The sequence below is a fragment of the Antechinus flavipes genome, chromosome 1, assembly GCF_016432865.1.
Source record: "Antechinus flavipes isolate AdamAnt ecotype Samford, QLD, Australia chromosome 1, AdamAnt_v2, whole genome shotgun sequence".
NCBI classification, from domain to species: Eukaryota; Metazoa; Chordata; class Mammalia; order Dasyuromorphia; family Dasyuridae; genus Antechinus; species Antechinus flavipes.
Window position 1 is genome coordinate 352,665,515 of NC_067398.1, and position 27,829 is coordinate 352,693,343.

At 34.6% G+C, this 27,829-nt stretch overlaps 1 protein-coding gene across 5 annotated transcripts in view; it reads right to left on the reverse strand.

Moving 5' to 3' along the window:
- Positions 1-27,829, reverse strand: part of RAB27B (RAB27B, member RAS oncogene family) — a 205,837-nt gene that overhangs the window by 51,811 nt on the left and 126,197 nt on the right. For 2 of the 5 annotated variants that reach the window (XM_051969606.1, XM_051969605.1), the window contains exon 3: positions 10,922-11,047. The exons of 1 other annotated variant lie outside the window; for it this stretch is intronic. The gene's annotated coding sequence lies outside the window, so the exon portion shown is untranslated. Of the gene's footprint in view, positions 1-10,921; positions 11,048-26,315; positions 27,814-27,829 lie in introns of those variants that run through there. 2 more of the 5 variants (XM_051969603.1, XM_051969604.1) reach the window with 2 other exon arrangements.

The window sequence follows — 27,829 nt, forward strand, 5'->3', positions numbered from 1 at the left end:
CATTAAGGAATAAAAGTTATGGGAAATCCTCAAGAATATTTAAATCACTCCAAACATAGCTAGAGCATAGAAATAGAATAGAATAGAATATAGAATAGTAATTATATAAAATGATGCTTTTCTGCACACAGGTAGACTATCTCAATTCATTCTGTACCTTACATATATAGTCTCTTACTAAATGTTTATCAAGTTGAACTGATGATGTCAGAGCTTTAAGAAGAATTTGTAAATGTAGGATTAGGTCTCTCTTCAAGTAAACTAGTCATTCCCTAAGAATTGCTCAGCAGTGGCTAGTAACAAATATAGATTTTATAAATATCTTTAAATTATATACATCCTATATTTCACATCTGAATTCCTGTCAAGTTTTTCCAGCATCTGTGAGCTAGGCTTAAGGTAAGGCATAGGGGCAACCTCCCTAAAGTACAGGTCAACCATTCTTTATTTAATAGATACATTTCAGAAAGATTGTGGAGAGATTAAATTTTTATAAAATTGATCATGTTTAAAATGAATTTCTATTTCTTCCCATTAAAATGAACTTTCTGATTTCTTTTTCATGTGAATCTTTCATGCAATCAATCACATGGATCTATTTTAATAAAGACTAACATTTATATAGTGCTTTAAAGTTTGCAAAACACTTTTCATATTTTATCTCATTTGACCCTCAACACTATGAAGTAGGTGCCATTATCATCTGCAGATAAAGAAAGTGAGGTATACAAAAATTACTCAAATAGACTGGGCTAGTTGGTTTTAAGTTAGAAAGTGTCTGAGGTAGAATTTGAACACAGTCTTTCTGGTGTCAAGTTCTGTGCCGTAACCACTAAACCCCCAAGACATTTAATAAATGCCATTTTAGCAGAGGAAGCAATCAAGTAGGAAATGAATAATTCACGAGGTCCATTAATTGGTCTTCCCTCCTGGACATATCACATAAAGCAAGGGGCACTGGCCCAGGTGCTGAGAGGATAGACATTGTTTTAAAGACAGTCCTTAGCTAGTTAAAACTCCTACACTTGAGCCTGAATTTGAGTTTAGTTCAGTTAGTGCTCAGTGAATATGAACAAATATTTGAAGGAGAGCAGTAGAATGCCACTTAACAGTTCTCAAACAGAACTATTTCCATAGCTTATCAGTGGTAACCATGGTACTTAGGGTTTTTTTTTTTTTAGTTGACAATTTTTATACTTTTGAAACTGTATATAGAATGGCTAGATGGATTGGTTGGTAGAATGTTGACCCCAGAGTCAGGAAGACTCATCGTTATGAATTCAAATTCAGCCTCAGACAGATACGTGTGTGTGTATGAGCATACACTCATAATGTACATATATATGCATATGTATATATGCATATATATGTACATATGTATAATCTCCAAAGTGTTCATTTTCATTTATATAAGATCATAGATTTAGAGCTATAAAGCACCTTAGATACTATCTAATCTATTTTAGCTCTTAATTTTATAAATAAGGAAACTAAAACCTAGGGTTAGATGACTTGTACAAGATTACAAAAGTACAAAGAACTCAAGTTCTTTGAATCCTGGGTAAGTCCTTATATTGTCCTATAGATATTATGATCATTTACTTGGATTTGCACAAAAAGTGTGTATGGACATGAAAACTCACTATTTTTGGATTTTAAGGAGCTGTTCATCTAATTTTTAAAAATTGGGGGTATAATGGATAGAGCACCAGGCCTGGAGGCAGGCAGACTTATCTTCTTGAGTTCAAATCCAGCTCAGACATTCTTTAGCTAGGTGACTCTGGGCAACCCTGTTTGCCTCAGTTTCCTCAGTAAATTATGTAATTTTTTTACATAATTAAATGTAATTTAATGTATTACATTTACATGTAAATGTAAAATGAGCTGAACAAGAAAATGGGAGATCATTGCAGTGTCTTTGCAAAGAAAATCTCAAATGGAGTCACAAAAGCTTAGACAAGACTAATCAGCTAAATAACAACCTTCTTTTTAACACCACATCTAACCTCCCTCCCCCCTTTAGTGCCTACTTAGATAACCACTATTATTTTTTTTTTAACAAAGATTAAGAAAGGAGGGAGAAAACAGTCCAAAAATATAGGCAGAGTCTGAGAGTATACAGTTATTCCATATATATAGAGAGACCATCTTTTCAAAGAAAGGAACACAGCACATTTTCTCAATTTTTTCTAATCCAACCTTGATCTTTAGAATTACATGGGAGTTATATAATTTAAAAGTAAAACAGAGTCATCATTTATTTCTGAAGAGAAAGTCCCTGGGCATGATAAATTTTTTAAGGATTCTAATCATTTGAGATGGTGCATGTACTTCCAAACCTCAGTGAATTTCTATATTTGTCTAATATTCAGCCCAGCACTTAATCAGATCTTTTGCTTAACTTTCCTTCTTAACTTTTTTCTCTCCCTTCTTTCTTCTCTCCAGACTTTGTTTTCTCCTTCTGTATTTGATTGTCTCTCTACTTTTTTTCCTTTCTTCCTTCTCTCTCCTTCATATAGCTGGTCATGGTGTGAATCTGTATATTTATTTTGAGAAAAGCAGGTGATCACCAATCGGGAAATGGCAGAACAAATTATAATATATGAATATGATGGAATGCTTTTGAGCTACAAAAATGATGAAAAAGAATTTCAATATAACATGGCATTGAAAGACAAAAATTTATGTAGAGTGAAGTAAGAAAAATCAGAAGAATATTTTATAGTATAACATCAATAATATAAAAATGGACAATTTTGAGACCTTTTATAAGCTGATAAATAAAATGAGTAGAACCCAAAGAATAATTTATACAATAATATCAATACTGTAAAGATGAACAATGTTGAAAATTTTAAGAATTATGAGCAAATCATCCATGATTTCAAAAGATCAATTATGATGCATGCTATTCTTCTCCTGATGGATAGGTGATGGATTTGGATTGCAGAATGAGACATGTTGTCTCAATCAAAAGTGAACATAATCAATGAAGGAATTTGTTTTGCCTAATTATGCATATTGTTGCAAGGAATTTTTTTTTCTTATTTCTCCAATAGGAAATGGGTCAGTGGGAGAAAAAAAAAATCAATTTCTGTTAATTAAAAAAAAAAAAAAACAAGAAGGAAAGGACTGGAGAGGATAATCAGAGGAAAGTCCCCAGGAGGGGAGGGTCAAGTAAGATACAAAAGCATACAAAGTAATAAAAAGCAACTTAAGGATGCCAACTACCTGAGAAGAATTTTTTTTAAGAAGATAGGAAATGCTAAAGGAAGGAAGCAGGGGGTCCCTACCAGCAGGCTTACTTTACAATTTTGCAAGCACTGCTGACACATTAATTACTCTTGTTATTGAATAGTTATTGAATGGTACTGGATTTTTCTCCAGTTATCAATTTCTGTCATCACCCAGAAAAATGCATGTGGTAGCGAGTACTGTTATTTGGTACTGTGATGTTCCTGTTACAATGGGAAAAATATTCAGGCATAGTTTCTTCAGGTTCAACTAACTGTTAATGTTAAAATTTCAATTTATGAAAGAGAAGGCAAAAATAGTGAAAAAGAAGAATCTTTTTTTTTTTTTTTTACTTTCCTCATCTGTAAAATGAGCCATAGAAGGAAATGGCAAACCACTCTACTATCTCTGCCAAGAAAACCTCAGAGTCATGAAGAATCGGACATGACTGAAAAAATGACTGAAAATATCTCTTTTAGCCCTTTTCACTCTTGACTTTTACTAAAATCTTACCCTTCATTTCCTTATAGATAGTTTGCTGATAAATGTTTAGCAACCAGTTCTCTTGGAAAAGAAAAATACGTAATAGGACATACTTTTAATTTTAATCTGTCCTATTAACATTTATTCCATCATTTTCTTAAGTCTACACAATCAATAAAATAATATAGCAAGCTCTAAAAAATAAAATCAGAAGGACTTAAAAAGCCTCATCTTTGAAGATGAGGAAACTGAAGTCGAGGTCTTACTTGAAGTTGTGACACAAAGAGTAAGCATTAGAGATTTTTAAAATATAGGTCATCTAACATTAGAAGACAACATTCTTTCCAGTATACTAAGATAGTATGCTCCTTTTTTTTAACCATACCCTGTCCCAATAATCCCACTCTATCTTGATCAGAAAGACTTGATCAACTAGAAAGATACAATGCATACAGTAATTATGCATAATTACTCTGCTTAGTAATTATTAGAATCTAATATGTTTAGGATGTATTAAATGTGTTTAATATTATATAAATATATATAATAAAATATATATAAAATATATAAATAATATATTTAATATATCATACACATTGGTATCTAATATATCTTCAAATCCTTTTATCACATTGTACTTGCTTTGGCTGACAACTGTTTTGTTGAGTAAAAAATTTGATATGAATGAATGAATGAAGCATTTATTATGTATTTTCTTCATGTCACGTATATCACTAAGCATTGGGTTTACAAAGAGTAAATCAGTCTTGGCTGATAAGGTGCTCATATTTTAATGGAGACAACCTATATATTTGCTGCAAGTCATATGGAAAAAACTATGTACTTAATAAACTTATATAATTTTAAAAATATGTGCTTAGGGTCTCTTTTTAAAAATCATTTCTATAGGAAAAATTAGGATGTGGTGTTAAACCATTTGACAGTGCCATAGATTTTGGTGAGCAGAATGTTCTTTTCTGAATTTTCAGTTAATGTGGCAATAGCATCTGCTGGAGCAATTGCCAAACTTCATTGCCACATAGGTTGCTTCCCAGGAAGATGACTGATTTATGTGGATTAATGCTGTATAAAATCAATTCTAATTTTATAATCTGCTTCACTGAAAAACAAGGAACCATTTTTGGGCTACAACCATATTAGTATAACAGGATTAGTAGGACATTGTCTCCTATCCCCTTCTACTGACAGTTCTTTCTTTCTTTCCCCTTTTCTACCCCACTATATCAGCCAACATGAAATGAAATTTTATTTTCCTCCCATTACTATAGAAGTATTCCTCTTAGGGTTGATCATCCCATATAGGCTGAAAAATATGAAATGAATACTTTTTACTTCCTGCCTTTCTTCTATTACTTTGTGAGCTTAAATCTGGAGTATTTATAAACATATGTAATACATAAAATTTGAACTTTAAAAAGAAGTTCTAGTATTTCATCATATTTAAAAATCAAATCTATAAGCCCTTAATTTTTATAATAAAAAATTTGAGACTATTTCAAGCTTGAACTTAATCTTGTTCTTTGTTTTGATAATTGAAAAAATTTCATAAAATATCACCACAAACTTCACATTTGAATTGTATGCCTGCATGGAAATGGTTCTTACAAGGTGTGAAACTTTGCATTGTCACATTAAAGGGCACAACTAGAGAACTCAGCTGGGTAGAATATGAGGCTAAGAAGGCCAAGGTCAATGCTGTGTTCCTTGTACAAGCCAGTTTGTTCTGCTTGGGCTACACCCACAATCCAAACCAGCCACCTCAGCAAAGTAAGTCATTGGTCAACAGGGAACTAGATGAGGTGTGGGTGAAATGGTGAAAATCCACCCCCACCATTGGGGAAAAAAAATTAAAACAAACAAACCTTAAGAAATATGTTCCTGACTGTGTTGGTATCATTATCTTTACATGTAGATAATGTTATCTTGTTTTAAAAAAAGTTTTTCTGATAAACCAAAATTAAAGCCACAACACAACCATAAGGACTTGACATTCAAATAATTGCATTAGCATCAATTCTACAAACGTTTGATTTAAGTGTAGTTCCGCATAATAAAAAATATTATTAAGAACTCCAGTCAGTAATATGGACATATTTTACAGTACTACATCTGTATAACCTAATTGCTTACTGTCTCAGGGAGAGTGGAGGAAAGGGAGAGAGTGAAGGATAAAATTTGGAATTCAAAACTTTAAAAAATGTTTAATATTTTTTAAATATTGTTTTAACATGTAACTGGGGATACACATTATATGCATGTACACATATATAATAAAAATATTAACAATATAATATAATATAATATGTATTATTTAGTATAGTATGTTATAGTAGAGTATAGTATAATAAAGTATAGTTTAATATAGTATGGTATAATATAGTATAGTATGGTATAGTACAGATAGTATATAATATAGCACAGTACATTAAAATATAGTATGGTAAAGTATAATATAGTATAATATTGGAAAGTTCCAATACTTTATTGTATTATGTTATACTACATTTAATAATTAAAATTAAAAATTTAATAATATGCTATACTGTACTATACTATATCATATTATACCATATTATACTATACTATATACTATACTAGGATTTTACTATTCATAATTATTAGGAAATGAAAAAAATTATTTTTTTCAGTTAAAAATAAATAATATATAACAATGAATGAAAGAAGGGTAATTTTTATGGGATTTATTTATTCACTAGCTGTTTGTTAAGCACCCACTTCAGGCAGAGGGAAAATCTAGATTCAAATTCCATCTTAGGCCCCTTCTGGCTATGTGACTCTAAAGCCAAATAGTCTGTATTCACTAATTTCCTAAGATTTTTCTATTAAAAATAGGTGGATTACTACTTAGTGTTTGTTGAAGGAGTCTCCCACTCTGAGGGTCCCTTATGCTACTAAAAATCAAAGACCTCATGAGAAAAGCACTATGTGAGGTCTTACAGAGATACCAAGGTAATGAATATTAGTCATAGGGACATATAACTCAGTCTGGAAGGGACATCAGAGGTCATCTAATCCAACCTTCTCATTTTATAAGTGAGGAAACTGAGGCTCAGGTAGTATCAGAATGAGGATTTGAATGTAGCTTCTCTGACTCCAGAGTGAATGCTCTCTCCTCATGCTGCTTCCAAACCAAAAAGTAATCTGGCCTTGTTGTTGTTTTATTTTTTAAGGGACCCTTACATTCCTCAACAAAAAGAAAGCCTGAGCTAAGTTTGAGCAGTTTAAAAAATGTTACAATTCATGTTTCCAAAGAACTGATGAGGAAGAACATCTCTCCTGACAAAGAGGTAATGGATTAATGATGCAGAATAAGATACACATTCTTGGACACATCCAATATGGAAATTAGTTTTACATGACTATGCTCATGTATTACAAAGGTTTTTTTTTTCCCCCAATAGAGTTGCGGGTAGGCGGATATGGAAGAAAAAGAAAATAAATGCTTATTAAATTAAAACAATAAAATGCACCAAAGTTCATAATTTGATCCCCACTGTAACCATATGGTTCCTATTCACATAATTTATATTATTCAAGTAGTTAATCTTATTCAACTCTTGATATTTTCATTTCAATTCTGAGAAATTGGGTCCTATGTTTAGAAATGTTGGCAAGTATTTTTTAGAAATCTGTCTATCCAAATGTCCTTTCATTTATTTAAATTTATGTGATATGTAATATTGAAAAAATATTCAAAATGTATTTTTGCTACTTAAGAAGAAATAAAAAAGATTCTCATTGTCTTTAAACATAAGGTTCTAGACTAAAAAGGGAGAAAAAATTTTCTATTCCACCATTTCTATTCCCTATGCCTGGGACAGTATTAAAACTTAGGAATTTGTCCAGTTATCTTAAAGAGGAACTGGGTTGGGTTTCCCTTGTAACAGAATAAACAAATTTTTAAAAATGCTTGCATATTCCTTTTTTTAACCAAACAAATGAACCAATCACTTAAGTTCCCTAAATCTCACTGATTCCAAAGACCAATTATTATATTTCCTGAAGTGAACAATAAGGTTAGAAATCCCGGACAAACCATCCTTAAAAGAACTCAGTAAACTTATTTTAAGTCAATTTCTTACATGGTGATCTTATGCTATTTAGCAGTGAAACTTAAAAGTTGCTGACAAAATCTGGAAACGCTAATGCTGTGAATGCAGAATTCCATTTTGCTTATATTAGTCTGGAAAACAATATTGATTTCTGAATCCCAGATAAACTAAAGCTCTAGAAATTCAGGAACTCACAGAAACATATTCAATGCCATATCTGAAACATCTTGTTACCTAAGGAGTAGTAAGTATATTTACTAGCTTAAGAGAAGGAATTTTAAGAACATATATATATACTGTAGGATTTTTCATTTTGACATATTGGAAATTTAATTAGTGCACATAAGCATGGCCAAAGCCTTTAGCACAGTGGCTGGCATATATTAAGTGCTATATAAAGTTAGCAATTATTATATCATACCCATCACCATTATGATTTAAAAAGGCAACATCCTGGTATGGGAAATTTAAAGCTTCAGGCCTCCTTCTTTTTCTTCCCCCCAACTCTCAAAAGAGACAATGCAATAAAATGGGAAACAGACAAGATATGGAATGTGTAGCTCTGGATTTGAATCCCAGCTTTAATATTTATGACCTGTGTGAATTTGGGCAAGTAACTTATTTGCAAATAGTATTTTTTTCCAGTTATACTTAAATATAGTTTTCAACATTCATATTTTTGTGGGGGGAGGGGATGAGGTAATCTGGGTTAATAACTTGCTCCGGATCACATAGCTAGTTAGTATCCAATGTCTGTCCTCATGACTCTAAGGCCAGTGCTCTATACACTGCACCACCTACCTGCCCTATCAGCATACACTTTTTATAATATTTTGAGTTTTTTTCTCTTCCTCTATCCTCTTCTCCCTTCTCTCTCCCCAAGAAAGCAGGCAATCTAATATATGTTTTATATATATGCATTCATGTCAAACATATTTCCACATTATTTATGTAATGAAAGAAGAATCAGAACAAAAGGAGAAAACTGCAAGAAAGAAAAGAAATTGTATGCTTCAATCTGCTTTCAGATTCCACCAGTTCTTTCTTGGGATGTGCATAGCATTTTTCATCCTGAGTCTTTTGCAATTGTCTTGAATCATTTTATTGCAGAGAATGGCTAACTCATTCATAGTTGATCATCATACAATGTTGCTGTTACTATGTACAATATTCTCCTGGTTCTGTTTATCTCACTCAACATTGTTTCATGTAAATCTTTCCAGGTTTTTCTGAAATCATCCTTCTTGTCCTTTCTTATAGTGGAATAGTATTCTGGTATAACACACACACACACACACACACACACACACACACACACACACATAAAACAAAACGACTTCTTCATCCATTCCCCAACTGAAAGGCATTTCTTCAATTTCCAATTTTTTTAGGGCAAGTAATTTAATCTCCATGGATCTCATCTGTAAAGTGAACAGCTTGGACTAGATGACTTCCAGGATCTTTTCCTATCATCCTATGAACAAATATGTGAACTTGGCCTCTCGTAAAATCTCTTCTCCAAAAAAAGAGCAGCCTGTTCCTGACAGCGAGACACTTACCCTGATGTACCAGCTGCTATTGTTTCCTAGTTGTTCATGTCTTTACTGGGATGGCTGGCTAGAATCATTGAAATTTTTCCCTCTACTCTCAGGAATTCTAATTCATTTCAGTTCAACATCAAGTAATGGTTTGTATAAACTGACCAAGGTCCAGAGGAGACAGAGTATGCTTACAGGAATTCTTCCAGGAGAAGGAGAAGCAAAGAACCTGCTAGAATACTTGTCTGATACTCAGAAACATACAGAAAGGTACTGCAGACAGTTAATAGTCCTGAGTAATTTGCTGGCTCTCTTAACGTCTTGACTCCCTTCCAAGAGCCACAGGTAAACCACCTCTACTTAAGAGAAGTATGCTTTGAAAGCTCCAGTAAGGTCTTCCTGCCCCAGTAACTGAGACTCTTATCTGAAGCAACTCTGGGCATTAAAGTCCCTGTTAAAATGAAAATATATTATGAGGTATGGTGGTGGCAGCGAGGATAATGGTTAAAAAAAAAAAAAGCCACATTATTGGCCACAGGATCTCAGCTAGATTTATCGCTATATTAAAATGGAATATAAGACATTGACATTTTGGTGGTAAGTTATCAGAAAAATTAAAACCATAGAAATGATCATTAAGGACAGGATTAATCAACCAAATAAGCATTTATTGTATACCTACTATTTGCTAGGTGTGAAGAAAGAATGAATGGATCCATCCTACACACTCTCACTTTCTCTCTCTCTCTGTATATATATGTATACACACACACACATATAGACATATTTACAATATTTATACAAATACTATATGACATGTGTGTATGAACACACACTCTATATATATATATATATACATACAACATGCCATATGAGACAGACACACATATAAATATCTAGCATGTATATGTATGTTTATATTAAAAATCATATAATGTATGTATATATAGATATTTACACACATTATGTGGTATATGTATATCTATTTGGTAATCTATCTATATACTCTAAATATTGTTAATAAATGCAAATAAGTTGAAAATAATGTAGTTTGGGAAAGAGGACACTAAGCAGTTGGGAGTTACCAGGAAAGGATTCATGGGGAAATTAGTGTGTGAAACCAGTCTCTCTAAAAAACGTCTTTGCTCCCAAAGAACAGCCTCATAAATATGGAGATGCATCTTAAAGAGGGGCTACATTCCCAGACATTTGGGCAGGTCAACATAAAGGCAAGCTGGGAATCATAGTTAGAAAGGAGGGGCAATGGGGCTGTCAGCATGAGAACACTGGGTACCTGAAAGGGAAGAGCAAAAGGGAAGAAATTTGGGTGGATGGCAAAACAGTCTGCATTCTTACAATTCTGCCCAGAAACCTTTCTGTAAAAAAGAAGCAGCTCTTTCTCTTATTTGTGGAGAAAATCCAAAAGAAAATTTTGCTGCTGTGACAAATAGAAATGCAATGAGGTCATTTGCCCAGACAAGAGTTTTAGGACCTGTAGGGTTTGAGTTTATAAGGCTTCATCATTTCCAATTAAGTAGGAGGAGCTTGTTCCACAAAGTGCTCAAAAAATACCTTAGAGAAACTAAGAAAATGAGCAGGCTGATTATTTTCTTCTTTTTCCTCTTTTCTTCTCCTTTTCTTCATCTTTCTATTTTTTTCTTTCTTTTTCCTCTTCCTTCTTTCTTCTTCCTTCTTTAACTTTTTAAAAGAATTTTACATAAATATAAAATAAGAAAAGAAAAATAAAGTCATATCTACAGCAGACCATAAGGGAGGATTCAATATAAAACAATAAATTTCCATTTCAAGAAAACTTATATAATAAATACTACATGATGTTTTCAAAGCTGTCCAGTTTTTCTTTGTTTCCCTGTTGGTTTTTGTTGTTGTTATCGTTTTCTGCTGGGCACTTTTTACTCTATTTCCCCCACCTATCCCAAAAAAGGCTATAGTTAAGCATGAATGATTTCTTCTTGACAAGCTTCAGTCAAAATCCTGGCTCTAAAGTGCCAAAATTTAAATCAAAATAGCTATCTGAGCAGCTCATTGCAGAGGTTCTAATAAGGAGAACAGTTCTCATGTATCTTTCCTGCTTTCTAGGATTATTCCAAGTCTGGCCCCATAGGTCATTTGAGGCAAGTTTAAAGCTGAAAGGAGCAGAGAATAATCACTTCTGATGAGCAAAGAAAAAAGATTCATCTCTGTCCTGCATAGTTCTCCTACTGTTCCATCATTTGTCATCTGCTTTAGGATCTCTTTGGAATGCTAGAAAACAAATAAGATTCTAAGAAAAAGCCTGAAGAAGATCTAATGGGTAAGGTCCAAGACTGGATAGGATGCAACTTCTGCCCTTCCAAGTAGACACAGATCTCATTGGAATAACCACAACTTCACATCCCTGGAAATGGGCTTCAGTGAAATACAACTCAGGATCTATAGATTTAGAGGACAGACAAAATGGGTATTTACTTCATCTTATTTTAATGTTTGCTATCCTGTGATAATATGCCTTCAGTGAAAATCATATAATAAAATGGATGTGGAAATATACTCAGGAATCCAACAAATGTCAGCTGTCCACTGTCGACCTGGTGCATGCAGTACAAGGAAGAGTGAAGAGAAACAGGAAAACCAAGCAACCAAACAATGATGATGAAAACTTGTAGGTTCAAGTCTTGGCTAAGCTATTTACTAGCTCTGTGAGCTTGAATTCACTATTTTTTTTTTAGCCTTAGTTTCCTCCCCCTTGAGCAAGTTGCTTAACTTCTCAATGCTCTAGACAGCTCTCCAAGCCTATTAAGTTTCAGAGCAGATGTTGATCTTCAGTTGTGAAGAGTCTTTCCTCACCAGGAGATACCTATCCAGTGAAATCACAGAGTCATCTTCCTCCCCTTCCTCTCATTTCTCCCTCCTCCAAATAGTCATAACATCAACCAAACAAGGTTAAGTTGGGAAGAAGATGCTTTTGTAAGTTTTAAAATATCCTACAAGTGTATTATTATTGTTGTTTTTTAAAAAAATAGAAATGAAAATTCTTGCTACCAATGGTTATTATTCATTGTTGATATTCCAAGGATTAAAAATGTCTGTGCAAGGGACATCTAGATAGTGCAGTGGATAGAGCACTCTCCCTGGAGCCAAGAGGACCTGAGTTCAAATCTCAACACTCAACCCTTGCTAGCTTTGTGACCTTGGGTAAGTTACTTAACCCTAATTGCCTCCCAAAAAGTAATAAAATAAAATGAATTTAAAAAATAAATGTCTATGGAAAGTGGTGTATTGCTTCTAGTCAGCTATTAGTCAAAGGCTTAATCTTAATGTATCTACTTAGAACTGGCAACCAGGCCTAACAGGTTTCATTTTCAGAGATTCATAAAGGTAAATGAGTTATAGGAAAATATTTTTGCCACAATGGAATTTGGAACTACTTTTTACATGTGTAATACAAATGCCCACGCAACAGGGTCAGATAATTAATAGCTAAAAAGAATAATGCCTATAGGATCCCTGTGGTTGGAGCTGGTTGTGAATTCATGAGGAGAAAAAAGGATTTCACTAACATGTGCCAAAGGACTATCAGGTATTTATTTACATAGATTGATCACATTTTTTGGAGGAAAATATGGAAGTGAATTCTATTGAATAAATGAAGTCATTTGGTAGTTGAGGCAATGAATTCTCTCTTTGCTTTGGTTTACCTAGGCAGAAATAGGAGGATAGGAAAAATTGTAGTGTTCATACCTCACTCAGGGGGATTTTATGAAAAAACATTCCCTGAGAGCTAAATTTATTCTACAGTGTTTTAAATGATGATATGAGCTCCACTACAAAATGTGAAGTAGATGGGCATATAGAGGGATCCCATAATCTAGCCAATAGATAGGACAAAACATTTGCCCTTATACTTCTTCATGTTAGAAGTACATATAAAGAAAGAGGAAGAGAGGTAGCTGGGTGTCTGGCTGAAGGAAAATGAAGAAAATAAAAATTCTCAAAATAATAGCCTGCGGTTTTCCTAAATGAACATTTTTATGTTATGGTAGTGAAAAGATCAGAGCATACTTTGAAATTTGGAACAGATGAATGTTATAGCCGTAGGCATAAATTATTCCATTTTTTTTTTGTCAGCCTGGTGCAGCCAGAAGAGTTAGATAGTAAAGTGTGGGTGAAATCAAAATTTAAGCCTTTCTGGCAAGGCTTGAACTGACTCCTTTGTGAGGAGCCTAAATTACCTATGAACTCCTCACATACCACCACCACCCCTTTCTCAGAATTTTTTGAAATAGATAAAATTGTACACATAGAAAAGAAAAACAATTATTTTGGAATAAAAATATCAAAATATTTCTTAAAAAGAATATATTAAAAGAATTTTGAAGTTTTTAGAGGGAACCCCTTCAAACCTAGATAGGGAATTTCCCAAATTCATGACAATCTTCTGCCAGTGACACAACAGAGTATTAAAAATGGTATCAATTACTCAACAGAACATATCTATCTATTAAAAAGAAAGAGTTGCTTTTCAGTAGAGTGAACATATGACTAGTTAGCTCAGTCATTAAAGCATGATACTAATGAAACCAAAATAAAATGAGGGGGAGAGATTTTATTTTCTTTGGGTTTCATCTAGCTCTAACTTTCTGTGACTCCAACTAAACCAAATCCTACCTGTCAAATATTCCTCATAGCATCTGAGAGAATTAGTATAGTACTGAACATTAATGCTTCATAAAATCTGTGGCTCACTGTTCTGTTGCCACAGAAAATAATTCTTCTATGCTATTCCATATCTCATCTCCATGACTTTGCATAGAGTATCCTCCATCTCTGGAATGTATTTCCTCCTAAACTCCATCTCTTAATATGCTTTGATTCCTTCAAATTTTAGGTCAAATATAACCTTTTTATAAAGCTTTTTCTGATTTCTTCCAGCTACTAAGCTCTCTTCCCTTTTAGCTTGAATTTGTCTATACTTAAATGTGTATATATTATCCCTTAGATAAAGGGCAGAAATTTTTAATTTTTTACTTTTATACTTCGAACACAGTGCCTAGCTCACAGCTAAATAAGTGCCTGTGGATTGAGTAATGGTTTAATGAGTTTCTGAGATGAAAAAAATTAATTATTTGATGACCTCTCTTCTGGTGATGTCTTTTCAAATTTAGCTAGGTTGGCCCTAAGATGACCATGAATCATTGGACCTATACAGAAGTCTTGCTAGCTGTCATAGTGTCATAGTTTAGCCTTCAAGGGAGGGGATAGAGTATGCATTTAATAATTGCTTACTTTCAAAAAAGATCTCATTTTATTAAGAAGCCATGATTATCACCATGCTACAATGAAGCCTTCAGTGGAATTTTACATGTGAAAAAAACTAAGGATAAAGACTATAAACAATGTGCCTGAGAGCTAGTAAATGTCAGGGATGGACTTGAATCTAGATACTCTGGTCAAGGATTCTCAAATTAAGTTCTGTGAACATTAAAAAATTATTTTCAATATAATTGGTTTTCTTTGTAGTCCTGCATATTTTATTTTAAGCACTTAAAAGCATATTTGTTAAAAAGGACTCATAGGCTTCACAAAGAGGTCCATGATATAAAAAAATTAAGAATCTTTGTTTTAAGTGTTTTTATGCAGGTGAAGACTTCTCTCAAGCTTTTGTCTCTCTTTTCTTTCTACCTCTTTCAGCCGTCTCATTGACTTTCTTGGGTTTAACTATCAACCCTCTGTGTGGCTAGGCGATGCAATGGAGAGAGCTCCAGGTGTGGAGTCAAAAAGATTAATCTTCCTGAATTCAAATTTAGCCTCAGTTACTAGTTGTGTGACTCTGAGCAAGTTACTCAATCCTATTCATTTAATTTTCCTCATCTATAAAATAATCTGGAGAAAGAAATGGGAAAGCAATGCAGTATCTTTGCCAAGAAAACCCCAAATGAGGTCATGAAGAGTTGGACACAGTTGGAGAACAACTAAACAACACCATCACTGTGCTCACAATCCATATATCACAGACTCATGAATTTATATATCCAGTCCCATTTTCTCTCCTGTGTTTTAGTCTCACATAATCAACTTCATATTGGACATTTCAAACTGGCCGTTCCAGGGACATCTCACATTCACCATGCCCTAAACTGAAAACATTATCTTTTCCCCAAACCATCTGCTCTTTCAAACTTCCATATTGCTAGTAAAAGCATCACCATTGTCCCACATAATCCAAATATTGCCCTTGATTCCTCCTTATGCATTATCCCACATATCCAGTCAGTTGACAAATATTGTTCCTCCTTCCTACAGCATTCCTCAAATCCTTTTTTCTACTGAAATTATAATCACTTTAGTTCAGATTCTCCTCATGTGTTACTTAGATTATTCCAATGGGCTCCTTAATCTTGCCTCAAGTCCCTTACCATGCCAGTCCATTTTTCACACTTCTGCCAAAGTGATTTTCATTAATGATAGACCTATCTTGTCAGTCCCCTACTTAATTAATTGCACTGGTTCCCTGTTATCTGCAAGACAAAATTTAAACTCCCCTGTTTAAATTTTAAAGCTTTTCACAGAGTAGTTCCTATCTACCTTTCTAGTCTCATTGTCCTCTGTGAGCCACTACACTTTTCTTCTAGTTTCTATATTTCATGCCTTATCTCCATCCCTCGGCACAGACTATTTTTTCTAGATAATCAGTTGCTCTCAAAAAATCTTTACTCAAACAGAAAAACCTCATAAATGTGGAATTGCATCTTAAAGAAAGGTTATATTTTCAGACATAGGGATGGATCAGTGCAAAGGCAAGCTGGGAATTATGGTTAGAAGAGAGGGACTATGTGACTTTCAGCATGAGAACACTGGATATCAAAAAGAGAAAAGCAAAAGGGAAGATCTATAAAATTAGGGTGAGAAAGGAGTGCATTCTGGACATAATAGAATAGCCTAATAATAATAGCATAATAGAATAGATGGGTCTATCTGCAGGGCACTTCTGGACAGAAGTGTGAAGGATGCATCTCCATTTTATAGAATCCTCTTTTCTCTCCAATTATAGCTCAAGTACCACTACTTCTACACGAAGCCCCTCTTGATTTCCCCAGTGACCCAGTATTCCCCCCAATACCTTGTATTGAATTCTTTTGTATTTATTATGCATATACTTATAATGCACTTGTTATCTTCCCCCATTAGAATGTGAGCACTTTGCTAATAAAAAATTTTCATTCTTTGTGCTTTTATCTCCAGTACCTGGCATAAAGTTGGTACTTAACAACTTAACTTGATTGACCTCAGAGGCTATTTAGTCCAACCTCCTTATATTCCAGTTGAAAAGCCTGATGCCCAGGGAACTTAAGTGATTTATCTCAAATACCAATAGTTAATAACTGACAACGGAAAGATCTGAACACAGGTTTTATAATCTAAGTCTCATGACTCCAAATCTAATGCTCTTTCCCGTGAACCTCTCGTTGTTTTTCAATTCAAGAGCAAGGGATTTTGTTGTCATTTTTTAAAACAGATCTTTGAATTCATTAATGTAGTAAAGTGCCAGTCAGGTATCTCACTCTACCAATGTAGACCAACACATGTTCTTCATCTTAGAATCTTTGAGAATTGTTCATATATTGTCTCTATTATCCCAAGCACATCATTTACCTTTTGTCCAGGACAACAGATCCAAAATATGTCAGAGGTCAAATCTGAACTCCCAATTCTCCCTGACTCTGTGGCCAATCCACAGCACTATAATATCCTGACATTTTCCCACAAGTCATCAAATACTTAAACATTAACAGCATTCAAAGCTGTTATGTTGTATTATAATGCAGCAAAAATTTACTTTAGAATATCAAAAGTGCCCTGATTGCTTCAGTATGGCTACATCATCTGAATAGTAAACATCATAATCTTTCCATGACTTAAGACAATAAACATTTAAAAAATTTTTAACATCTACTAAAGTTTTGGTGGTAATAAACACATAAGTGCTTCTAATTGTATTGTTCTTCAGCAAGATAAGAGAAACAGATATAAAGAAATGTTTGACTGTCATATTTTTTGTGATAATCTATTTTAATTTGTTTTATAATTTGTGGTTAAAATTATTCATTTGTTTGAAAAATGGAAAAAGTGGTAAATTAGAAAGAATGTTAAGAATTTTCTTCCCCTTTCTCGGTCAAGTCTAAAACAAAAGCAAATCAACGATGCTTCAAATGACTTTAAAAGTTGCTAAGATTTTTGTTAATTTAAATGATTTTTTTTCTACTCTAAATTATTTTTCTATTCCTTAGGAGCCAAACCAATATAATAATTCATGATATTTGAATATTTTCTATCTTGATTTTGAGTCATTTCTTGATATATGTAGATAATTTTAATACATTTGTTTGTGGCAAAACTCTTCCAAATACAATTTCATCACAGAAATTAAGCAGAAGAAACTTGTTTCTAATTTCTTTTTTTTTTATAAATATATCTATTACTTAAAAGCAACAATTAACTTTGAAAGATAGAAATGTTGGAGAAAGGGAAGAAATATAAGTGACTCAATGAACTCTTGGGAAACAGAAACAAATTGAATTTAGCAAAAGATTATTCTATAAATTCAATCCATTCTCCAATTGATAAATGGTCAAAGGATATGAACAGACAATTTTTAGATGAAGAAATTGAAACTATTTCTAGTCATATAAAAAGATGATGTAAATCACTATTGATCAGAGAAATGCAATTTAAGAGAACTCTGAGATACCACTACATACTTCTCAGATTGGGTAAGATGACAGGAAAAGATAATGATGAATGTTGGAGGGGATGTGGGAAAACTGGGACACTGATACATTGTTGATGGAATTGTGAACAGATCCAACCATTCTTGAGAGCAATGTGGAATTATGCCCAAAGGTCTATCAAACTGTGCCTATCTTTCCCCGCTTCCCCTACACCCTAAAAAGCTTTAATAAAAAAGATTATTCTATAAATTTATCTTTATATCACATTAATGTGATCTTAGTTTTATTTTATAGAGCAAACAACTACATAAATCATACAAATGTACAGCCTACATACAGTAATATGGAATAACTAGATGCTGCCCTGAGAAGCCTCTGAATACATACTTTATACTTATTCTAAAAATGTTCCTTCACTTCTTTTTGAAATAAAAACTTTTTTTTTCAATCTGGAAAATTGATAAATGAATAAGAAAAAAATATAGTCTTCATATTATAATGATTTTTATTCTCTCCCTTCTCAGCAAGCCATTGTATATTATGATTACTTATTAGTAATAGGAATCTTGAAATATCTTCAGATTCAGAAGATCTGACTTGGGAGTCTTATTTCTGCTCCTGAAACTAGGAAAGACTGAGTTACTTAAAGTCATATAGCAATTAAGGTAGAAGGCCCCTAACTCAGGCCTTCTGAATCCAAAGATATTTATTGTATTTTAAATTATTAGAGACCTAATAATTTAAACCTGCATTAAGACATTGGGATACTTGAACAACTGTCCATTGTTGTTGTACTAGAACTTCATATCTTGCCTTGGCTACAAATACAGTAGCAACTCACAGTCCTAATCCCAATAGGGACTGGCACAAAACCTTTAACTGACTTAATTTTTCCTACCCAGACCAATTCACTTCCCCTTAGGCAGAAGCTTACCATGTTATGTGGAATACCCAATCAATTTTAAGCTAACTCTGATTCAAAACAATTGAACTCAAGTGATGCACCAGCCTTAGCCTCCCAAAATCAGAGACTATGATATAGGTTCCTTTAATATATCATTTAGCAATGGGTCAAAAATCACAACTCTCAGTTGTTTCAGCAACTTAGGATCTTGTACTTTTTTGATCTGTGATTTTAATCCATTAAGTGTAGTGAAATACTCTCCTACCATCTTGGTACATCTCCTATCATTATCTTGCATTAAAATTCTTTATTGGTCATTTTTGTTCTCTCCTCAGTCCAAAAATTCTCCTTGTCAGAGAAAACAGAAGTAAAAAAGCAGCCATAATACTCTGTCTTCTCTGTGTCACCTATCACCATCCCATCCATTTTGAGTAGTGGTACTATCTTTTCTCTGACCCTCCTTCTCAACAGAGCTTAAAGTTTAAAAATATCTTTCTTTTATCTTTAGCTTTCCTTATTTGCCTCAGTTTACTCTGGACCTCGGTGCTTCTCCTTTACTTTTTACAGAGCCATGCCACATTTTGGTATTCCTCCTCTATTACCTGTCTAGGATAACAATTTTCTCTGTTTAAAAACTTTGGTCTCTTTTGACAACTCCCTCTTTTCATCTATATCAGGACTGTTTCCTTTTTTCTTTTGAGAACTTCATTATTAAAAGCTTGGGCTGAACTTCCCCTACATTATTTTAGCTTGTCTACACATGCATCAAATGATACTTGGCTTTCCTCTCCTTTTTTCTTTTTTTAAGACTGCATCGGTCACTTTCCCCCCAAGTTCCTATCCTTTTCATGCTAGCATGACGTTGCTAGCATGGTCAAAACTAGACCCATAATATCAGTTCAACTCATTGGTTTTTCTACCTTTTGAAGAAGGAAATCACCATTAAGGCAAGTCAAGAACTTCTAAGCTCTCTGATTTTGGACACTGAAGTCATCAGTAGATATTTGGATAATGGAAATATTCAGCCTATCACTACTATACCATGTCTCCATGCCAGACTTTTCATTTGTTTTCCAGACTCCTCATCTCTGTTCTCTTCCTATCCAAGTGGTCCTTATTAAACACAGATGAAAGAAGGATTTCTGTTTCTGCTTATATTGATGTTTCCCCAAATGTTCTTTATCATTTTTGGTCTTAGATTTGGTCTTGTACAATGCTATCCCTAATCTTTTAAAATTCTATTTAAACAAGGTTTAACCTTCCAGAAGTATAGTCTAATCATAGTTCACATAGCTAATTTGTGCAAAACTAACAGCTGCTATTCCTTCTAACTGCTGCTGCTGTTGCTGCTACTACTACTACAACAACTAGGACTAATATTACTACTAGTAGTAGTTCTACCACCATCATCACTATCACCACTACCTACCTACCTAACATTATACAATGTTTACTTTATGACAGGCACTTAGCTAAGCACTTCAAATTTTTTTCTTATTTGATCCTCATAATAACCATGGAAAATAGATACTATTGTGGTATCCATTTTACAGATGGGAAAACTAAGGTAAACAGAAGTTAAGTGAGCTGTCCAATGTCTCACAGCTAGCAAATATCTGAAGCTGGATCTTAATTCAGGTATTTCTGACTACAAGCTAGCATCCCATCCACTGCATCACCTTTGCTGCCACAAAATGTAAGCAGTCTTTGATTTATGATAGATTGAATGGTGAGGTTCTATGTAAGAGCTTGATTTAACCTATCCTCACCCAACACTCATCAATTTATAGCATCCTTGCCATCTTCTCCAGGTACCAAGTGGTATGCAAGTTCTGAGAAGATAATAGGATCATGCAACATCAACTAAAGTGTTCATAAAAGACTTGATTCATTACAAATCTTATTCTACTCAGGATTATAAAATTATAGGATCATGATCAACTTTTATGCCTAGGTTGGGACTTAATGTTCCAGATGTTGTCTGATCAGTATGAAGTAAAATGGGACTGTTCTTTCCCTTGATCTAGACACTATTCTTCCATTAGACCAGTCAATCAGCATTTATCAAGCATCTCCTATGTGTCAGAAACTGTCCTAGCTGCTGGGGATACAAATTTTAAAAATGAAACAATTCCAATTCTTTAAGCATTCTATAAGAAATAACATCTCTATCTATCTGAATATGACATACAAGTACATATTAAATAGATATAAAATGAATACTAAATAGCTAGATGTCATCACAGAGAGAGTGCTGGGCCTGGAGTCAGGAAGATTCATCTTTCTGAGTTAAATCTAACCTCACAAAGACACTGAATATAAATCAACACATGTTATGTTCACTTTTTTTCTGTTTTTTTTTTTTTATCTCTCCTATGTTTTTTTTTCTCTGATTTTTTTCTCCTAACATGATTCATAAAGTAATGTGTGAAAAAAATAAATAAAATCTGATTTCAGGCATTTATTACACATGTGATCCTGGACAACCAGGTAACCCTCTTTGCCTCGGTCTCCTCATCCATAAAATAAGCTGGAGAAGGAAATGACAAATCATTCCAGCATATTTGCCAAGAAAACACCAAATAAGATAATAAAGAGTCAGTCATGAAGAATTGGACTGAAAATGACTGAACAACAACATAAAATAACTACAAGGTAGCTAGATACTAGTTAATTATGAAGAGATTTGGGGGAAATCAGTAAAGGCTTGGCATAGAAGGTAGGGCTTGGGTTGCATTTTGAAGAAAATAAAGAATTGCATAAGATAAAGGTCATCAGAGCGAGCTTTGCAGGTGCAGAATGACTATTGCAAAGACATCAAGATAAGTTAGAATGCCAGGCATGAGAAATGAAAAGAAGACTGATTGTCTGGATTGTAGAGTACTAAAAAAAAAAAGGGTGATGCATAATAAAACTAGAGAGATAGGTTAGGGACAGGTTGTGAAGGACTTTACAAACCAAACAGAGGAAATGATATTTGATCCTGGAGGCAAAAGGGAGACACCAGAACTTATTGTATAAGAGAGTGACATGGCCAAATCTATGCCTTATGAAAATCTATTTGGCAGTCTTTGTAGAAGAGAGAGTAGGATGCAGTGGGAAGAGACTTAAGGAAGGGAGATCAATGAAGAGGTCACTGTAATAATCTAGGTTATGGAGACCAGGATTAAAGCAATAGCTGTGTGATTCAGACTACAATAAACTCTCTTGGTAGTCCCATTACATTTTTGTATCATTGAGTTCATATGAAATCAAACCTCCGTCACAGGAACAGCTATCAATCCAGGTACTTTTCATCCTATGGGTGAAATTGACTTTTAAATGTAAATGTTTGACTTTTCATTTATCATGTTAAATGAAATCTTGTTGGGTTTGGTGAATTTTTCTATTCTATCAAGATAATTCTGATTCTATCATTCAAAATATGAGCTACTCCTCCCAGCTATGAATCACGCACAAACCTGATAAGCTTACTTTCTGCATTTTAATTCCCTTGTCAGTTCTTAGACTTCACATTTTCCTCCATGATTCCCTCTTGGAAAGATGACAAAGACAAAAATATGCACAAGTAGGGAAGGGGAAGTTCACCCCCTCAGGGATCTAGAGATCTTTTCTTTTTCTTCAGACATTTCACTACCTCTTGCTCCAGAGAATCCTTGAATTTAAGAAAACTAATATTGACATTCTATCAGTCCTTGAGTTCTACCAAAAAGTATAGCTCCTTAAAGACCAGGGCATCTCATTAATGTGCCAATGGATCCATTTGCACAGCTTTTAATCATTCCATTAAATTCTCACAATGCTCAAGGATTCCAAGCTCAGCTTATAGCTGTGCTATTGTTTCCAACTCTATCACTTTCTAACTCTCTAATTTCATCAGCTATAGAAGTAACCACATGTTTCCTTGTTCTCTTCTTGAATCTTCTTGAAAGGTAAACCTTTGATAATCCCTGGTGGTTAGGCTTCTCCAATCTAGCCTAGTTGCAGATCTTGCTTATTTATGTTCGTTCATCCTCTTGGCATCATTATTCTCCTTCCTTAACTGTCTTGGGTTGACAGGGCCACCTTTTGTTCTGGGCTCTACAAATTATGCTATCACTATTGCCTTTGGGCTCTTTCCTGGGGCAGAACTTTACCTCAGCACAATGGTTTCAAAAACTGAGTTGCGGATGGATCAAAGAGCTACCTTCAGGGCTAAATTATCTTGCACACCAGCTCTATTCTTGGTGCCAAGTCACTGATAAAAATAATGAATAGTATAAGACCAAAAAGAGTACCAGAGTTATGACAGTAGGATCTCACCTCTAGGTTTTCATGGATCCATTAATTTATATTCTTTGCATGTGTTTATCCAGCTATTTGGAAATGTATCTAACTGTATAATTATCTAGTCCATCTTGACCATAAGGATATCATGAGCCATTATGATAAATGCTTTAAGAACTTTGGTCTTCCTGACTCTAATGAGATCAAGATAAACTATGGTATTCTCTTGAACTATCAGCCCAGTATGTGAATTTCTTTTTTATATTGGGTTAATTTGGCATAATTTATTCTTAGAGAGACCATGCTAGTTCCTAGTAATCCCTGTCATCTTTCTAAAAGGTTCACAAACGTATTTTTAATTGTAGATTTTAATAGACATCAACATCAAACTGACTGATCTAAAGTTATCAGAATCTCTTGTTGTTCCTTTAAAAAAAAAAAAACCCTAACATTTGCCTGTCTTCATATTTATGTTCAACAGAGAACTCCCCATTAATTTAAATTGGTTTCTTTAGTTGACTCCCTTTTTTCTTTCATATCTGGATTATTCTTGATTTAGTAGTTAGAATTTCATGTTGACAGCAACCATGATCCTTTACTTGACACACCTATATTAAAATCAACAATGAATCTGACATTTTTCTTCCCACTAATCGACCAGTTATTAACTAAGGTGACTGAAAAAATGGATTTGGAATTTCTGTCTTCCTGTTCTGGCTTTTTTGGCATGGTACAGGCAGCATCTTATTACCATTTCATTTAGGTTTCTACATTCTGAGTTCATAAGTTTGTTTAATGGTGAGGAAAAAAAAAAAAAAACAAACCTTTTTTCCTTTAGGAGGGAAAGAGGAGAAGGAAACAAGTACTTACGAAGTGTCAATTGTATTAAGCACCCATATCTACTAAGCCCCTTTACTATATGCTTTTACAAATATTTCATTTGCTCCTCACAGCAATCCTGGAATCTAAGTACTATTTTTTTATCGCCATCATATAGTATAATAAACTAATCCAAAGAGAGAGTCACATAGCTACTAAGTGTCTGTGGCTATGTTTGAATTTGGTATTCCTGACTCTAAGTTCAGGACTCTAACCATTGTACCATACACTATACCTACCTCCCAATGGCTACTATTATATTTTCTCTGCTTTTTCCTTCTTTATTTCCCTAAGAGAATATTATAAAAGCCATGTATCTAAAAAGCTGTACTACTGCAAACTGCCAGATCTTTAGCCAATAAATTCAAAAATTAGAATAATCCAGTTCAAAATACTCCCACTTTAGCTGTCAATCCCTTAATCTTTAAAATGCAGAATCTGGGTCTAGTGAACTAGCGTTTAGGTTAATGAAACTGACATTAAATTTGGGCATTAAAAACAATCAGATATTTTTATTTTTTCTGTATTTTAATTTTTTTTGTTTAGTTCATTTCTACTTTCCCCAAACAGCCAATAAACCAAAAAAAAAAAAAAAAAAGCAAATCTTAGGACAGCACTACAAATTAACTTTTCATTTATTCAAATGACTTAAGTAGCTGAAGAGGAATATCAATTTCTAAAAGTTTTCCTTTCCTGTCAAGTCAAACATGTTTGTCTCCAAGAGGGAGGGAAAAGCTGATGAGGAGGAGGAATTGTCATTTGCTCAAGTTTTTGACAGTTTCCTTTTATCCTTTGTTGGCAACTACTAGAACAGGCTCATCCAGTTTTGTGCTCCTTTTGAAAGCAATGATGTAAAAACTCAAGTGGAGTGTGCATAGTAGATTTCAGGGAAAAGAAAGCTTATTAATATTGAATTATTCAATCATGAATGAAATATGTTTTTAACTCTGTAAGATTCTCTTTTTTTGCAGCATGAAGGTCTGATTTCATAGGGAGGAAGAGAAAACATTTAGAGAATATGTACAACTGTTTGGAGGCAAATGCCACAAATGACATGCAGCCAGTTATCATTTTGTCCATTCTATTTAGACTTAGAACAGCTTTGTTATTGTGATTTATGGATGCTGAATAGCTTACTAAAAATCACAGCTTGGCTAGTACAATAAACCCATGCCCCAAAATATAGAATTGTAAAATCCAGCATCAATTTATTTAAAAGTTTTCATTTATCACTTTTCAAAGTTCAGATCATCAAAATCTGACTCATACTGAGCTCTACTTTAGGCTGACAAACTGCTGCTTCCTGAGGGAAAGGGGACGCTGCTTCTCAAAAGTAGTGACCTATATGTCACTTCTGTTGTTTATAACGATGATGGAACAGACCTTTCTTTTTGGCCTGATGACATCTCATCTGAGCACCTGCAGGGTCATGAGACTAATTTTAGCTCTGGATAGAAACAGCTGGCACTGATCTCTCAGGTAGGAGACATTTATCAGAAGTTGCTTTCACTGAGAAGAAATTCTCTGCCTTTTAAATGGAGTATTTTCCTTACCGTGGGCTTACGTTTCAGACTCTCATTGATACTGTAACTGAGAAGTTATTTGAATGAGGCTTAACACATTCTGACCCCTCGAATCAAAATAAAAGATGCTGCATTTAATTCAAAACAGGAGCAAATGCGTCTTTTCATAAAAGTGGGAAATAAATATTACTCCTGAGTTTTGTTTCATCTAGTGAAATGTGCAACTGACTCTTCTGCCTCAATCTCATTTTCTCACCGAAGATCAGATCAGAGACATTTTATTTCTAATTAACATCCCACCAAATTGAAGGAAGTTGGCGTTACACTACTTTTTTTTTGTAAGAAACTAAACAAACCCAGCTGTTTGAAATGCAAATATCCCACAAAAGCCTACAAGTAAGTTTCCAGCTGCTGCGTGCCCTGAATGCCAACGCCTTCTCCCAGTCCGACTGGAAACCGCGCGTTTCCAGGCTGCCACGCCAAGCCTGAGAATTGCAGAAAACCGGCAGCTGTCTGCTTCTTTGCAGGCCCACAGCACCTCTGTCTCCACGTCTCACTTCCCCCCTGCCCGGCTACCCAGCTGGTTGGCGCGTCTACGCTGAACAGGGGAAGAGCGATTCCAGCCATCGCAACCTCTCAGCGGCTGCCGGGCTTCCCCAACTCACCAGCGTGCGAAGTTTCCTTTGCTTGCAGAGGGATGGGTGTCGGGTTTCACAACCGGCTCCCTTTCCCCTTCACTGAGGAGTATTACAGCTGTGCAGTTTTCCCGGGTTTGACCACAGCAGTAAAAACAGTTGGGTTTTTAGCAGGCGACAGTCATGGGGGCTGGGGGGAATGGGTAGCTGTTTTTTGAATCTCGAGATACAGTCTGGCTTTCTCTCCCAGACCTTGTCCGGCAAGACTGGGAGTTGCAGTTTTACAGAGGCACCACCCACCCCCTTGAAGTCGGACTGAAGCTGCTTCTATCTGAAAGGTTTGTATGAAAAGAAGGCGTGCCTCCAGAGCCTTAACAAGGATATGAGGAACTCACCTCCGGCAAATCTTGTTTGTGACTCAGCTGCCTGGAAAGGCAACTCGGTTGGCAGCTGCTGGAGGAATTCTCCAACAGAAAGCCTAGCAGTGGGCTTGATTCTATTCATTTATCTTCTGCGTTTACGCAGCCGCTACTTAAAGCCTTGGGCACTGGAGGGAAACGCTTCCGACACTCAGCTTTCCCTAACGAGCCTCAGCTACTGGGAGAGTGATTTTGAACGGCAAAGAGTCCGAGTGGAAGACAGAGGAAGGATCCCAATGAAAAAAAGGGATGAAGATTAAGCTTTGGAAAAATTGAGAATCCTAAGGACATGGCTGGGCACAGCTCAGGGCCCTTCTTCCAACAGACAACTGACAAGTTTGGTAAATAAAGGTCAATGTCAAAGCAAGCTAACAGATAAATTAATACTTCTGGTACCTTTAAATAGTTGTACCTGTGTTTGCTAAAACTCTGGTCTGCTGATGGTAATGGGACCATTATTTAGTCAAGGCTAGGTCTAATCTATATGAAGCCCCCAAATCCAACTGATGGAATCAATTTAGCAAAATAAATAAAATACATTTTTTTTTTAAAAAAGAAGGCCAAAGGAGGTCTTTGGCATCACATTGACAGTGAAGTCTGATTGGTTTTCCTGATTTTTCACTTGATTCTGGGGTGCCCAGTTGACAACCACAGAACCCTTAGTACTTAGGGATTAGAGAAGGAGGAGGAGGGAGAAAATGTAGAAGGGGAGGAACAGGGAGGGGAAAGAAGGGGAGGAGGAAGACTGGAGAAAACAGCTAGGAGGTGGTAGATCCTGCTTTCCTTGTTGCTTTTACACCCTCTATCCCCATGATCCATTTGGGGAGTGGAAGCTAAGTTGTGTATAAAGCCAAACTGAATCAACAAATGAGAAAGTCAGGCGACAATGTACCTAGGGCAGTAATAGAAAAGGTTTGAGACTGAGTCTCAGGAGATTTGGATAGAAGCTCTGTGTCTTACAAGCAAATCAGTCCATTTCTCTCTAGACACTGATCTCCAGATTTTTTTGGTTATTAATCACATCTCCTTATTATTTTTAAAATGCTGATCATGCATCCACAACATTTATTAATTACAAAAGAATCAGAATGACAGAGGACATCCAATTCAGGAAAATCTCTTTTC